We start from the raw sequence: 16,331 nt of genomic DNA, 5'->3' as shown, positions 1-16,331 counted from the left end.
GCTGCTAAGTCACTTCAGTCATGTCCAACTCTGTGCGACCCCAGAGACGGCAGCCCAACAGGCTCTTCCATCCCTGGGATTCTCCAGGCAAGAACACTGGAGTGGGTTGCCATTTCCTTCTCCAAGGCATGAAAGTGAAAAATGAAAGTGAAGTCGCTCAGTTGTGTCCGACTCTTCGCAACCCCATGGACTGTAGCCTACCAGGCTCCTCCGCCCATGGGATTTTCCAGGCAAAAGTACTGGAGTGGGTTGCCATTGCCTTCTCCATTAAAACTCCTTAAGGTATAACAAATAAGTAATGTTTTGAATTTAAGTATTTTGAAGTGCAAGTTCAAATTTAAGTGCTTTACTCATATCATCTCCTCTTCTAAACAACACAATGTTTAAGCCAAGTGTTGTTCACAGATTATAATTTCATAATGATAAATATGACAAGATTTTTATAGTATTCCATGTCTCTCAAAACTGAAGTTTGAGGTGAATGTAATCTATTGTAATAGTGAAATAGTAATTATAAAGTAAGTGTAATCATAATTAAAATATAAATTTATCATTAATTTTTATTCAACAAATATTTATATATAACCCTTAATATGTGTAAGGTATTTTCCATGCATACTGTATTTTCAATGATAACCATCTTAGCAACCAAGTAATACAGATAGTGTTTTCTTCAACTCATTGTTGATAATGCATTCCTGAACTATGGAATGTAGGAGTGGATGTCATCACTATCTACATGTCTGCTTAAAGGAATTTAACTCTCACTTCAATTGAAAACATGAAATATAAACGTGACTGGCAGTGATTACTGAGTAGGAACAATCAAGGAAGGCTTCCTACATGATGCAAACCTCTGGCTAAAAGGAAGTATACAGATGGGTCATTTAGGAAGTGGAACACTGAAGACTTTGCCAACAATAACTTATCTTGTGCAAGATCACAGGTAGAACTGTATCCACACTTTGATCTTATGAGACTCCAACCTCATTCTGCAGAGAAGGTGAGCATCAGAGTGTTCCCTGGCTATACCATGTCACTATGAAGTTTGAGAGCAATGTTTAACAGCTGCAGGCTTGGTAACAAATTATGCACATTTTTAAAATTACTGAAACTTATTTGAATTTGACATTCAATGCAATCACAAGAACATCTTTTGAAGATTGAATGGATCCCAGGCTCTATGCTGAATACAATGAAAACAAAAGCATATTATGTGCATTCAAGTAGTTTACAGTCTGAAGGTAGAGAGTTCCCCACCCCTTTTCAAAACTAGGACACTTGCAAGAAAAAAAAAAGAAAAGGAAAAGTAGAATGCTTCTACCTTATGCATTTGAGTTATATCACCTTTTTATTATATTGTGCTTTCTGTTTCTCCTTGTTTATTAAACTCAAAAGATTAAGTGCTCATTGGTAGTAGATTTTCTACTACCCAACTACATTGGCATAGAAAATTCACAAATAGATTCAGATAATTTTTCCTAACATAAAACTGTTTTCTGCTTTTGCAGAGTCCTGACATTTAAGAACATGAAGTCAGGGCCCTTATACTCTGTTGGAACCTTTTCATATATGGATATTTTGGTTAGCATATTCTTATATAAAGGTAAAGAACCAGGGAGTTCTGTGGTAGCCTAGTGGTTAGGATTCCAGGCTTTCATGGCCAGGGACTGGGTTCAGTCCCTGGTTAGGGAAATGAGATTCTGCAAGCCGCAAAGTGTGGCTAAAGAATAAATAAACCTAGTTTCACATAGTTTCAAAAATAAACAAACAAAGGTGAATAACCAATTCTGTAAAATGCTGAGAGTTACTCTGACTAGCTCTTATACTGAAGGTTTTTTCCCCTAATTAATTAGTTATTGAATTTAAAAACATTCTTGATGCAAGTAGTTGTCCATATAGGATCAATGAGGGAAAACTTAATTTTCCTTCAATAATTACTTTCAATACATTACATTTTTCCTCATTAAAGGTCAAATTTCTCTTAAGAACAAAGAAGTATGATTATTTCCCAGCAGATGATATTTAAACAGATCACTGAAAAAGAGTATTATCCTATTTCATCAGGATACAGATTTCAGGCAGTGACAAACTACATTAATATCTATACATCTTTGGAAATATCAAGTCTACATTTTCATAGCTTAGGTCTTATTACTGTATCTTACATGAAAAAAATATATAATTCAAGCAGAGAATTTTAACTGAATTTTTTATTAATACTTTGTGATATCTATAACACACAAATGGAGGTTCGTGACATTGTACAGGAGGCAGTGATCAAGACCATCCCCAAGAAAAAGAAATGCAAAAAGGCAAAATGGTTGTCTGAGAAGGCCTTACAAATAGCTGAGAAAGGAAGAGAAACAAAAGGCAAAGGAGGAAAGGAAAGATATACCTATTGAATGCAGAGTTCCAAAGAGTAGCAAGGAGAGATAAGAAAGCCTTCCTCAATGATCAATGCAAAGAAATAGAGGAAAACAATAGAATGGGAAAAACTAGAGATCTCTTCAAGAAAATTAGAGATACCAAGGGAATATTTCATGCAAAGATGGGAACAATAAAGGACAGAAATGGCATGCACCTAAAAGAAGCAGATATTAAGAAGAGGTGGCAACAATACACAGAAGAACTATACAAAAAACATCTTCATGACTCAGATAACCACAATGGTGTGATCACTCACCCAGAGCCAGATATCCTGGAATGTGAAATCAAGTGTGCCTTAGGAAGTATCACTACGAACAAAGCTAGTGGAGGTAATAGAATTCCAGTTGAGCTATTCCAAATCCTGAAAGATGATGCTGTGAAAGTGCTGCACTCAATATGCCAGCAAATTTGGAAAACTCAGCAGTGGCCACAGGACTGGAACAGGTCAGTTTGCATTCCAATCCCAAAGAAAAGCAATGCCAAAGAATGCTCAAACTACCACACAATTGCACTCAACTCACGAGATAGCAAAGAAATGCTCAGAATTCTCCAAGCCAGGCTTCAACAGTATATGAGCTGTGAACGTCCAGATGTTCAAGCTGGATTTAGAAAAGGCAGAGGAATCAGAGATCAAATTGCAAATATCCACTGGACCATCGAAAAAGTAAGAGAGTTCCAGAAAAGCATCTACTTTTGCTTTATTGATTATGCCAAAGCCTGTGACTGTGTGGATCACAACAAACTGTGGAAAATTCTTAAAGAGATGGGAATACCAGACCACCTGATCTGCCTCCTGAGAAATCTGTATGGAGGTCAAGAAGCAACAGTTAGAACTGGACATGGAACAACAGAATGGTTCCAAATCAGGAAAGGATTAGGTCAAGGCTGTATATTGTCACCCTGCTTATTTAACTTATATCCATAATACATCATGTGAAATGCCCAGCTGGATGAAGCACAAGCTGGAATCAAGATTGCCAGGAGAAATAATAACCTCAGATACACAGATGACACCAGGCTTATGGCAGAAATCAAAGAAGAACTAAAGAGCCTCTTAATGAAAGTGAAAGAGGAGAGTGAAAAGTTGGCTTAAACCCAACATTCAGAAAACTAGGTCATGGTATCTGGTCCCATCACTTCATGGCAAATAGATGGGGAAACAATGGAAACAGTGAGAGACTTTATTTTTGAGGACTCCAAAATCACTGCAGATTGTGACTACAGCCATGAAATTTAAACATGCTTGCTCCTTGGAAGAAAAGCTATGATCAACCTAGACAGCATATTAAAGAGCAGAGACATTACTGTACCAACAAAGGTCCATCTAGTCAAAGCTATGGTTTTTCCAGTAGTCATGTATGGATGTGAGAGTTGGACCATAAAGAAAGCTGAGCGCTAAAGAATTGATGCTTTTGAACTGTGGTGTTGGAGAAGACTCTTGAGAGTCCCCTGGACTGCAAGGAGATCCCACCAGTCAATCTTAAAGGAAATCAGTCCTGAATATTCATTGGAAGGCCTGATGCTGAAGCTGAAACTCCAATACTTTGGCCACCTGACGTGAAGAACTGACTCATTAGAAAAGTCCCTGATGCTGGGAAAGATTGAAGGCAGGAGGAGAAGGGGATGATAGAGGACGAGATGGTTGGATGGCAATACCGACTCAATGGACATGAGTGTGAGTAAGCTCTGGGAGTTGATGATAGACAGGGAAGCCTGATGTGCTGCAATCCATGGTGTTGCAAAGAGTCGGACATGACTGAGTGACTGAACTGAACTGATATCTATATCAAGATTTTTAAAAACCTGAGCATGTATATTTTGAAACTACTGTGGGAAATACAAATTAGTATTTTGTATATAACATGGTAGATGCCATTCAGAGTAGTAAATGGGACAATTTATTTTTGCATGTTTTTATTTTCTATGTACTTGTCTTTTAAAATCTTGTTTCTTGGTTTTTGTTTTTGTTCGTGGGTTTACTATAACAAAATGATATTTGTGTAGTTTCCAAGTTCCTTCAGAAAAGTGTATGATGTTGTAATTTAAGGTACTGAACCATATTAGTTTTATCCAAATTAGTAGGTTTTTTAAGAAACATCATTCCAACATTTTAATTGAATATGGCAAATAGAGTGGCTCCTATGTCCAAACTAAAACAGAGTCTACAGAACTTGGAATTGATGGCATCCTGGAAATTAAATGTGTCAAAATCACTCTTTTTCCCAATTATTTAAATTTCCTATTTCAGCTCATGTTCATATGCTATCCCCATTCTCTTAGGCTCTTCTATGTGTCAGGAAATGTGACTATCACATCTATAGAGACCCATCCTCACAGATGATCATCCAGGAGAACTGAGAATGCTTTCCCTTAATTTCTACCTTGGAAAAAATCCTGATCCCTAGGATCATTAGACTGACAAAGGGGCTAAGATACTATTATAGACCGAGACTGATCAAACAACTTTCTCTGGTTGTGAGAGGGAGTTTTCACAGAACCATATAGATTAGAGAAAGCTGAGTTCCTCAGAAGAATGAAGATACTAGTAACAAAAAAGAGAGGAGAAAATACTGATGTCCACTGTATAATCCAATAACAAAATTACATATATACAAGTATATATCAGATCAGATCCGATCAGTCGCTCAGTCGTGTCCGACTTTTTGCAACCCCATGAATCGCAGCATGACAGGCCTCCCTGTCCATCACCAACTCCCAGAGTTCACTGAGACTCACGTCCATCGAGTCAGTGATGCCATCCAGCCATCTCATCCTCTGTCGTCCCCTTCTCCTCCTGCCTCCAATCCCTCCCAGCATCAGAGTCTTTTCCAATGAGTCAACTCTTCGCATGAGGTGGCCAAAGTACCGGAGTTTCAGCTTTAGCATCATTCCTTCCAAAGAAATCCCAGGGCTGATCTCCTGCAGAATGGACTGGTTGGATCTCCTTGCAGTCCAAGGGACTCTCAAGAGTCGTCTCCAACACCACAGTTCAAAAGCATCAATTCTTCGGTGCTCAGCCTTCTTCACAGTCCAACTCTCACATCCATACATGACCACAGGAAAAACCATAGCCTTGACTAAACGAACCTTTGTTGGCAAAGTAGTATATACATATATATATGAATACATATATATATATATGTATATATATATACATATATATATGTGTGTATATATATATATGTGTATATATATATATATATATACATACACATACATACACACACATATCTCCTTTTAGATCATCAGTAGATGTTTTATAGTCATGTTTATATAGATCCTATATACCTGGAGAAGGAAATGGCAACCTACTCCAGTATCCCTGCCTGGAAAATTCCATGGATGGAGGACCCTGGCAGGCTATACTCCATGGACTCGCAAAGAGTTGGACATGACTGAGCGACTTCACTTTCCAATGCAGGGGATCCCTGGTCAGGGGACTTAGATCCCACATGTTGCAGGGCAGTTCAGTCCACATGCCTCAACTACTGAGCCAGTGCACCCTAGAGCATGTGCTCAGTAACACAAGAAACCCACGCATGGCAACAGGAGAGGCCTGCGTGCCACAGTGAAGACAGAGATTAGCCAAAATTAGAAAGGAAAAAATGACTGGACTGAAAGTCCCTGGAGGTCCCTGTGAGATCTCTGGTCCCTGTGGCCTCACATTCAGCCCAGCGTATACAGTAAAAGGGACAACACTTCAAGAGTCTGAAGAATAACCCAACTTCCTCAGTAGGTGACATGCTGAAGAAGGAGGAGCAGGACAGGTTTATAAACCTGCAGAGACTGAAAACCGCACATCAGTCTAATTTGTTGGTTGGGAAAAAAATGTAAAATGTCTGTTTTCTGCTTTATACTCTTCTCTGACTTCATGATTTGCTACAGTGAACATGAAGAGTCCAAGACAAAATTACTTTTAAAGGAAAATACAAATAATCACTTGGCCACTTTAACCTAACCAGCTGGATCCACCATAAGTGGCAAGAGGAGGAAGGAGCAGCAGTTCTCCTGTGACTAGAAAGGAGAATCATCTGGGGTAGGGAAGGGGAAGGACTCTTTTAAAAATCCTAATGTCTGGACTTCCCTGGTGGTACAGTAGATAAGAGTCTACCTGCCAATGCAGGGCACATGGGTTCTGATCCCTGGTCTGGGAAGATCCCACATGCTAGAGAGCAACTAAACCCATGTGCCTGGAGCCTGTGCACCACAATGAAGAGTAGACCCCACTCACTGCAACTAGAGAAAGCTCGCGTGCAGCAACAAAGACCCAGTGCAACCTAAAATAAAATTAATTAATTAAAAAAAAGATCCTATATACCATCTAGTAATATATTTCTGATTTGTTTTTTATTGATGTATAGTTACAAATTAGTTTTTAACCAATTAGCTTTTTGTAGAACAATTTCTTGAATTGCTAATGAATTTTCAGCTTTCTACTGACACACATCTGTTTTCTTGTTAACAATAAATTTGGCTCACCACAGTGATTTGATAATTGACCCCCAATTTTTGCATACTGGTGTTACTGATGAGTAAATCAGGAAAAAAATTAACAATGAAGGTTTCAAAACATAACCCATTTTCTAAAAAAATAATTAGAAACTAGGAGACATGATTTTTTTAAAAGGAGAAACAATGTTATTATTAATGAAGTGGATATGACCTTTGTGATATCATATTAATTTTGTTTCCTTTCTATGTGTAATTTTGTTCTACATAAAATAATTTTGCTCTCTATAAAAAAATTTATATTTCTGGATAAATCAGTTGTTGCTGTTTATAGACCATCTGAAAAATATATCTCTTTTAGGGTTCACAAGAGACTTAGAAGCTAGGTTACTTATTTGTGTCTTAGAAATGCATGAAGCAATATTGATTACTTTGAATTCTCTATTTGGCTTCTTTAATGTAAGTGCTGGTGTTTTCTAATGCACACCTCTCACTGTCATAATGCTTTGTCAGCCTTCACATATTATTTACTAACATCTTGGTATTTTAAAGATGAAAATATAAACCACAGATAAATTGGATGAATTAAACTAGATCGTACAGGGTAGGATCAGAGTGGGGGAGAGCCTTCAAGCTTCGAATTCCTGTCTTCTCTGCAGAAACAAAGTTAATCAGTTTTATAACCAACAGGAAAAAGCTTACAGTGTGAAGGAACTTAGCTAAGAAATTGTGAAGGCACAAGCTAATTAGAATACAGAGCTACTTGCACGATCTGACAGTTATTAATTACATGTTCTTGTCCTGGCTCAATTTCAGGCAATTTGCTGCTAAACAAAATTTTTTAAAAAAAATTTTAGTTTTAAGTCTTGCAGAGAAAAACAGTCCTTCAAAGCACCAACCAAAAAATAACTGCTCTATAAGGTGCAAAGGAAGATTTTAGATTTAAATTTTGGGGCCAGTGTTTTGGAGGTTTATTCTCTTTGCTATACATCACGACTCTAATTATAGTTAATGGAATAGTTTGGGAGCTCATGTGCTTACCTAAGTGAATAGCTGAACTTGTTTAAACACTGAAGTAGTTAATGGGAGATAAGTGTACATTTGCTTTCTTTTAGACAACAGATACACTTCTGAGAAGTTATATGTAACTGAATTTTTATTAAGTCATATTTTAAGTGCATAGAAACTGTCTATAGAACCTCAGGAGCCTCCTGGATTCACATACAAGGATTACTAGAAAAGTAGAAAGTTTCAGTTGCTCAGTCATGTTCAGCTCTTTACAACCCCATGGACTGTGGTCCTCCAGGGTCTGCTGTCCATGGGATTCTCCAGGTAAGAATACTGGAGTGGGTAGCCATTCCCTACTCCAGGATTACTAGAACTTCTTGCTAAAAAACAAAATTCAATTAAGTAAATTTTAAAGACCTAATTGGTTTTATGACAGCATTCCATCTAGCAGATAGAAAGGAGCTCCAATGAGTAGTACAAAATGGAAGCCTTTTATAGGCAGAAGGAAGGGGGGAGAAGTAGATTATTTCAGTTTGAGATAACCTACCTATGGGGGACTTCCCTGGTGGTTCAGATGGTAAAGTTTCTGCCTGCAATGCGGGAGACCCAGGTTCGATTCCTGAGTCTGGAAGATCCCCTGGAGAAGGAAATGGCAATCCACTCCAGCACTCTTGCCTGGAAAATCCCATGGACGGAGGAGCCTGATAGGCTACAGCCCATGGGGGTCACAAAGAGTCGGACACTACTGAACGACTTCACTTTCACTTTTCACCTATGGGGGATGGAAGAAGAGTATGTGGCAGATTATTTTACTGGCTCTGAAAATTCCAAACTGACCAGTTGAGATTACATTCCTGGGAGTGGTTGTAACTGTAGTTAGGTCAGGTATTAAGTCTTAATTTGCTGACCTAGGGCTTAGTACAAGTAACTCCATTTGGGGCCTATTATTTCTTTTTTAACACACTGAATTGTTCCCCTTTAATTTTTTCCCGCTAGAGTTTAATTAGATTGGCATCTTTTCTTGAAAATTAGTTGGCATATAACCTCCTTATAGGATCTGAAGGTTTTGATATTTGACCCTCTGTAGATAAGAGTTACATGCCTCTGCCAATAAAATAAGGACTGCTAGAGGCTTTGCGGTAATTCTTTTCTGAGACTAAAACTATTAAAAATTGGTGGCAACATATTGTAGAAATAAATGAAAAGTGAAAGCATACTAAGTAAAGTTTTAGTCCTCAAGGCTGAGTTTCTTCATTGTGCTTTGCCCATAGTTGTGAAGTAAGTGGCTGAGGGTCTTGAGGTATGGGCCAGACATATTTTGAGGAGAAAGTGAGTCAACAGAAAATGGTAGCTCAAATAACCCCCAAAGTAGATTCCCTATGAAAAAGCATTTCAGGTGGAGAGAACCAGAATACAGCATTTTTCAGGAAGGGATTGTGAGTAACTGGAGGGGACAAACACATGAAAACAGCCCATAGAAAAGCCTCAGAAAAGGCAGCACTTAATACTTCTGTTGTTTTGAGGGACAAAAGAATTTCCAAGCTGGTGAAAATAGACCCTGTTCTATTGAATGCCAAAAAACCAATTAACAGTTACGAAAGAGAGGAAGGAAGTATGAAGAAGTTCAGGAAGAAATGGAGGAAGAGAAATATAAATATCAGGTAGTGACAAGAATGGAAACTATGGAAGAAAATAGATACATTAGGGTGCATGTAGAGAAAAAAGTGCCTCAAGAAAACAACATGAAGTCAATAGCTCTATAGAGGAGAAAATAATATGAGAAAATATAATGGAAAACCCAAAAAACAGTCAGCATCTTCCCCAGGGAGACACTGAGGGAATCAGGAGAGCTATAAGAAGGATGAAAAGAGAAAAAAAACCTTAAAAACAAAACCACACATGAATGACAAAGAATTAGAGAAACAAGCTGCCCTAGTTGGAAGCCGACTTCAAAAGCACTAAGGGCAAAGTCAAGAGAATTTCAGAAAGTTTAAAGGAAATCTTGAAGAATTACTTAAAATCAGACAACCAAGTATAACACACTTAAAAGCATGTGAATGCATTGTGTAGTATAAGAATAAAAAAGGCAGGATTATAAAAATGCAAAATGTTGTGGTGGCTTATGCAATTTCAGGGCAATAAATCAGATTTAATAATAAAAATACTTTCAATAAAATGGGTGAATATAGATTATTTCTGAATGAGTCACTAGATTTTTTTTATGATACATACATAGAAGAGTCATTAAATATAGGAAATCTAGAAGGGATGATGGATGATTGTGGATGAGATGGAAAATAGGAAAACAGAAAATCAAGTTTGTGCATATTGTGCACCACAAAAAATGAGATTGCTTCTCAAAAGTTCCAAGAATTTTCCACTTCTTAAAACAAGAATACCAGAGAATATATTGCTAAAAGATTTTGTGTATGTTATTTATGTTTTAAGATTTACTACACTTCATCTTCAGATCATTGAAGAAGTAAACACTGGATAATTAAATTTTTGTATCATTTCAGGGAAATACTTTAATATCATATTCATTGACAAATACTGAGTGAAATTGTCAGAATTTTATCAGTTATTGAATATTTTTATGATATTCATAGAGACATCTTTGGGTTCCTTTGTTTTTTTTATTAATTTTTACTGGAGCATAGTTGTTTCACAATGTTGTGTTAGTTTCTGCTATACAGCAAAGTGATCAGCTATATGTATATATATATCCCCTCGTTTTGGATTTCCTTCTCATTTAGGTCACCAGAGAGCACAGAGTAGAGTTCCCTGTGCTAAACAGTAGGTTCTGATTGGTTATCTATTTTATACATAGTAGTATATACATGTCAGTCCAATCTCTCAATTCATCTCACTCCCTCTTCCCCTTTGGTAACCATACATTTGTTTTCTATGTCTATGTCTCTTTTTCTGGTTTGTAAATAAGTTCATCTGTATCATTTTTCTAGATTTTACATATAAGCAGTATTATATGGTATTTGTTTTCCTCTTTCTGACTTACTTCACTCTTTATGACAGGGTAGACATAGCTTTGATTTGACCATATGTTTGAACATTTCTTTTTAGTGCATACCAAGTATTTGCTAGTGAAGGATAAACTGTCTTTAAGTTTAGGTTCTAGTTTCTGTCTTAGAAGCTGTAATAAATTTAAACTGACTTTACAGTTTTGTCTGAATCCATATAATAAGTTTCAAATTGCTTAGAATCACAAATTAAAGTCCTTTACACATATGTTTTTTCACTCAGAAGAACAAGTTTTCTAAGGTATACATGCACATTACTCAAGGCAGTCCAGATAACTTTAGAATCTCTTCTCTACATCAAAAAACAGTATTTTGGCAACATGCTTTGATTCTCATTTTCCAGTATGCACAAAGGTTTTTACATTCTATTTTAAAATCAGCATTTCTATTTTCTTCAGCTTAATGTATCTACAGGTACTTTGCTTAGCACTGTTCAGTTTGGTAATAGTTTACAAAATGCCTACTGTATACCAGGCATTATGTCAGATACTGGGGGCCCAAAAAGAGATTCAGTTATATTTGTTGTTAATCAATTGCTCCTAGTCTCATAGAGACCAATGTGCGGACAGATAATGAAAATAAAATGGCATGAAGGCAGTGGTGGAATAAGTATGAGATTCACAAGTACTGTGGAGAAGGGGATGGTTGGCACTTTCAGAGCAGGCATCACAGAGGATATGAAATCTAGCAGTTCACTGTGTCATGACTCTTGAGATGGCCAAGCATGGAAAGGGTCAAAGGTCACTCCAGACAGAAGAAAGAGCACGTGCCAAGACAAAGATGTCTTAAAACAGTGTAGTCTGTATAAGCGATGAAAAGCAATTTTCCCACTACCATTCTGAGTTCTTGGCTGAAATTCCCTGTAATAAAAGACAGATTAAGAAGTTTATTAACTTATATACCTACTGAATACATGAGAAATACTCAGGAAACTGAGTAACTCCCTCAGATGGCCCAAGAGACAACTTTAAATGCTGTCTTCAGCTAAAGACAAAAATGGATGTTGGGGTAGTGGCTTGGGACTTCAAAGGGGAGGAAGGCAATTAACAACAAAGTAGAAAAGAAAACTGTTTGGTAAATAAATGTTTCCTGGCCATGCAGAAACAATGAAACATATAGTGGACCCTGATCTCTAGGCCCTGTTTCTCCCCCACTCCCACCCCACTACCATCACATCTAGCCCATATTCTTTGCAGCTATCTGTGGTCATAGCTTTATTCTGGGGACAGGCCCGCTGTCGAAATTCTTTTAGGCAGTTAGTGGGAAGGTCAAAGTTTCTTCTTGAGTAGTTTCTCTTCTTTGGAGTATTGATTGTTTTCAGCTCGAAATAATCTGCATCCCAGAGACATTCTAGGGTAGTAAGTTTTGCTCCCCTAAAATACCCACAGTCCTTGGCTCCAAGGCACTAGTAATATATTAGTTTAGATGCAGGCATTATATTCTCCATTTTTCCCAATTATTTCATGTGTTTTCCACATATGATCATGACAATTATAGTACTAAATCCATAGTGCCTAACATGCTTTTCAAGCATTTTGAAGGAAATTCTATTTTCACTTATCAAATTCAAGTTTTTTCAGGACCATCTAAATATTATGCAGAAAGTATTAACAGTTGGGAGCACATTTTATCATTTTTGTCTGCTAGTCAACAATTCAAAGGGTAATTTTTATTCTTGTGGGCTTTTTCTTGATGATATATTTTGATTATTCCTAATATAATGACACAGCAGTCTTTTCTTTTAGTATAGAGAAACGGTTAGCACTTACTGTACTATAAATTCCATTTTTCTCTGAAAGAATGCTTTGTTTATTCATAGGTGGGGCATGGGTTGGGGAGGGGAGAAGATTTCAGTAGGGCAGCAACCTGAGGGAAAAAAAAAGGTAGTCTTTAAGCTTTCCTCTTTAGTTTTTAAAATTTTCTATATATCATCATTCAATCATTTCCTCATTGACAGGTGAGAAGTAGGAAACATGGTTTTATCTATATACAGAGTGGTTCAGGAACACTTTTGTGTGACTTCTGATGAAATGGAAATAGCACAAGACTGATTTGTTGGTCTTTTTTGGCAGATCTGCCTCTATATTGTAAATTCCATGGTAGCCAGGATCTTATCTGTCTTCTTCACAGCTATATCACAAGCAACAAGTATGAATATTTATTGAAATAAGAATGATAAGTAATAAAAATAGATCTCAACCAACTAATCGATAAACTCTTAGGTCTAGTTCAGGGTGGTGGAATTGGATAATTATGTAAGACAAAAGACTGAAAAGTTTCAGTGAAGATACACAAAGATGATGAAAGAGTTTTGCCATACATCAAGTAATTAACCTCCAATTAAAATAAATAAATTTATAATAAAAAAGATGATGAAAGGGTTAGAAAATAAAATCTATGAAGAAGAGAAAATGGTGATTGAATTGGAGTCCAGAGAAAGAATCTGTTAAATTGCTTGTTTTTTTATAGTTTACAGATCACTTTTTTGTGTGTAAACTCCCTTAATGTTTCATATAACAAATATGTAAACATGTTATTATTAATATTACCCATGTTTTAGAGGCATAGAAACTGTGACACAGAGAATTTAACAGACTTGTCACATAGTTGTAAAGTATAATGCATGTTTTCTTAGTCTCACGTCCAATATTTTTTTCCACGATACCACTTTTCGTTTAGTCTCAAAAACAAAGAATTTAATTTGGATGTAAAAAAGACATTTCTTATTACAGTTTATAAATTCTATTAAGTGTATCCCAGTTTGTTCATAAATATCTTTATATTACATTTAGAATAGATATACATCTGTCTGGTATGGTTTGGGAAAGGGTAGAGGGTATGGCCAGAAGGTAAGAGATTACTTTGATGTGGTTTCTTCAAGTGCTAACATTTTAGTATAGTCTTTCTGCCAAGTTTTCAACTTTCAAAATAAAAGTTATCTAACATTTAAAGTTTGACCAAATGATACTATGTTTTGAACTTTATGTCACAACTGGACTTGGCTCTAGGATGTGCTCATTGCATGAGCTGTGTATATTGTTATTCCATACCCAGAGCGTGCAGTGTGAACATAATAGAGATTGAAAGACAGCAAGAAGGGCTTAAAAAGTAACTTTGTGCTTCATGTAGATTTTTTAACTCATCATTTTAACCTTTGTACTAAACCTGCTTCCAAACTTTCAGTTCCACAACCTAGATTCCAAACTCATAACTGGAATCTGCTAACTGCTTCTATTTTTATAATAGATTTTTTAGTCCTCTTTTACTTATGTTAAAAGTTTGTCATATATCAACATGAATCCGCCACAGGTATACATGTGTTCCCCATCCTGAACCCTTCTCCTTCCTCCCTCCCCGTACCATCCCTCTGGGTTGTCCCAGTGCACCAGCCCCAAGCATCCAGTATCATGCATCAAACCTGGACTGGCGACTCATTTCATATATGATGTTATACATGTTTCAATGCCATTCTCCCAAATCATCCCACCCTCTCCTTCTCCCACAGAGTCCAAAAGAAACCAATAAAATATTGTAAAGTTTAAAAAAAAGTTTGTTAAAATTTCACATGGATAGTCAAAGCTAGCTTTCAGTAACAGAAACATTCTTTTAATAGAACCATAAAAGCACATTTGGAAGAACATAATTATTATGATTTTTCATCATTTTATTGATGTTTCTTTTGCTGACATATAAGATGCTCTCTATTTACGGTTAATAATTGAAATCTCCATAGTATGATTTAACCCCATGATAATATTGGTGAACATATCATCTTGTGATTAGCTAAACAGATGGTTCTTTAACTACTTTGTTAAAAATTTTTCTATAATTTCCAAAGTTTTCCATAATGAGCTTCCATTACCTCAATAATTATAATAAATTAAGCTGAAATAGAAAAAAAAATTTCCTAGAGTATTAAAATGAATTAGTTTGATTTGAAAGCTGCATGATCTTTATATAAAACTCTAAATATAAAATATATGTGCTCCAATCATGACTGTAGCCCTCCTAATTAGAAAATTATTATATTATTCTTATTTTGGTGTCTCCTTGCTTATATTAAGAATCAAAAGCTGAAAAAAAAAAAAAAAAAGAATCAAAAGCTGGACCCGAGACACTGAATATCAAAATATATACTTACAAGTTCTTATTAAGTGACACAGTTCAAAAGGTGAATAAAAAATACTATAGAAAAATAACAAAAGTGCATTGAAATGAACCTATAAATAGAGATAGAAAATGGGCTTATAGGGAAAGAGGAATTTTAATGAATGTTCATTTGAAATATTGGAATATTTTCCATAATATTATTAAACAAAAGTATGGTGTAATAGTTTTAAAGAAAATGTCAGAATATATTCAACACGTTGTGTTTCTTCATGCCTGGCATATAGCAGGTCCTCAATAAGTATTTGTTGCAAGAATAAGAGAACCAACAAGTCTTATTTGAGCACCTGTTATGTGGAGGATAAAAAGCTACAACCCAAACAGAGCTTATGCTCTAATACGGGAGAGAAGAAATATAAGGCGGATCCACAGATGACCACCACATAAGTGTGTGATAAGAATAAACGTTATCTTGAAAGGTCAGAGGAAAGCCAGCCAGATCATTTCCCATCTAGGGAGGTTTTAGAGAGAAAAGGGGACTTGAACTTCAGAATTAGTAAAAACTAAGTGGGCAAAATTACTTATTGTAGAAATTTTAGCAAATATATAGGGATGACTAAATCAATATTACTGTAAGACAATTAATCAAAAACAAATACCAGATCATCAAGAAATCTTTTTATATAATCACCCATTCTTTAAAATTCCATTTGACTTTTGCTTCTTATAATATGAAATAGTCTAGGTTTCTGGAAGCCTCTTTGTCTCTTGGCTTTTTTTCCCCTAATATGTCACGTATATCAACTCTAGTGATGCATATGCAAAACATTTCAGTAATTACTCTGTCAGTCATCTTATTCTTCAGGTTAAACTTCTAACCTAAGTTATCAGAAATTAATTTAAATAACAATAACAGTGTTAATAGTCTCTAGTATAAAAACCTGGGGCTTCCCTGGTGGTTCAGCTGGTAAAGAATCCGTTTGCAATGCAGGAGACCTGGGTTCGATCCCTGAGTTGTAAAGATCCCCTGGAGAAAGGAATGGCTACCCACCCACTCCAGTATTCTGGCCTGGAGAATTCCATGGACTGTACAGTCCATGGAGTAGCAAAGAGTTGGACACGACTGAACAATTTCCACTTACACTTACTTATAAAAATCTGTAACTCTTTGCCTTCCTGGGAAGATCAAAGAGTTTACTTTTTTTATTTGCTCTTTGTCTATCTTTGTGAGAAGTACCTGGTATTAGGAAACGTTGATTTCATCAGAGTAGGGAGAGGTATTAGGAGTAAAGTAAGTTG

At 36.2% G+C, this 16,331-nt stretch overlaps 1 protein-coding gene and 1 long non-coding RNA gene across 3 annotated transcripts in view; one reads left to right on the top strand and one right to left on the bottom strand.

The window, feature by feature from the left end:
- The window catches only part of HTR2C (5-hydroxytryptamine receptor 2C), a 345,435-nt gene that overhangs the window by 60,776 nt on the left and 268,328 nt on the right, over positions 1–16,331 (top strand). The gene's annotated exons all lie outside the window — the stretch shown is intronic.
- LOC147340757 (uncharacterized) overlaps positions 1–16,331 on the bottom strand; it is a 34,835-nt gene that overhangs the window by 5,320 nt on the left and 13,184 nt on the right. Inside the window, exons 3-4 of one of the 2 annotated variants that reach the window (XR_015159809.1) lie at positions 12,695–12,791; positions 11,648–11,785 (exon numbers count right to left, since the gene is read on the bottom strand). The exons of the other annotated variant lie outside the window; for it this stretch is intronic. This is a non-coding gene — a long non-coding RNA (uncharacterized LOC147340757). Of the gene's footprint in view, positions 1–11,647; positions 11,786–12,694; positions 12,792–16,331 lie in introns of those variants that run through there. 2 annotated transcript variants of the gene reach the window in all.

Source organism: Bos grunniens, chromosome X, assembly GCF_055505025.1.
Source record: "Bos grunniens cultivar Pamir isolate PY7600 chromosome X, Bosgru_T2T1.0, whole genome shotgun sequence".
In the NCBI taxonomy this organism is placed as follows: Eukaryota; Metazoa; Chordata; class Mammalia; order Artiodactyla; family Bovidae; genus Bos; species Bos grunniens.
The sequence above is the reverse complement of the archived record's forward strand: the minus strand, read 5'-3'. Positions and strand labels throughout refer to the sequence as shown.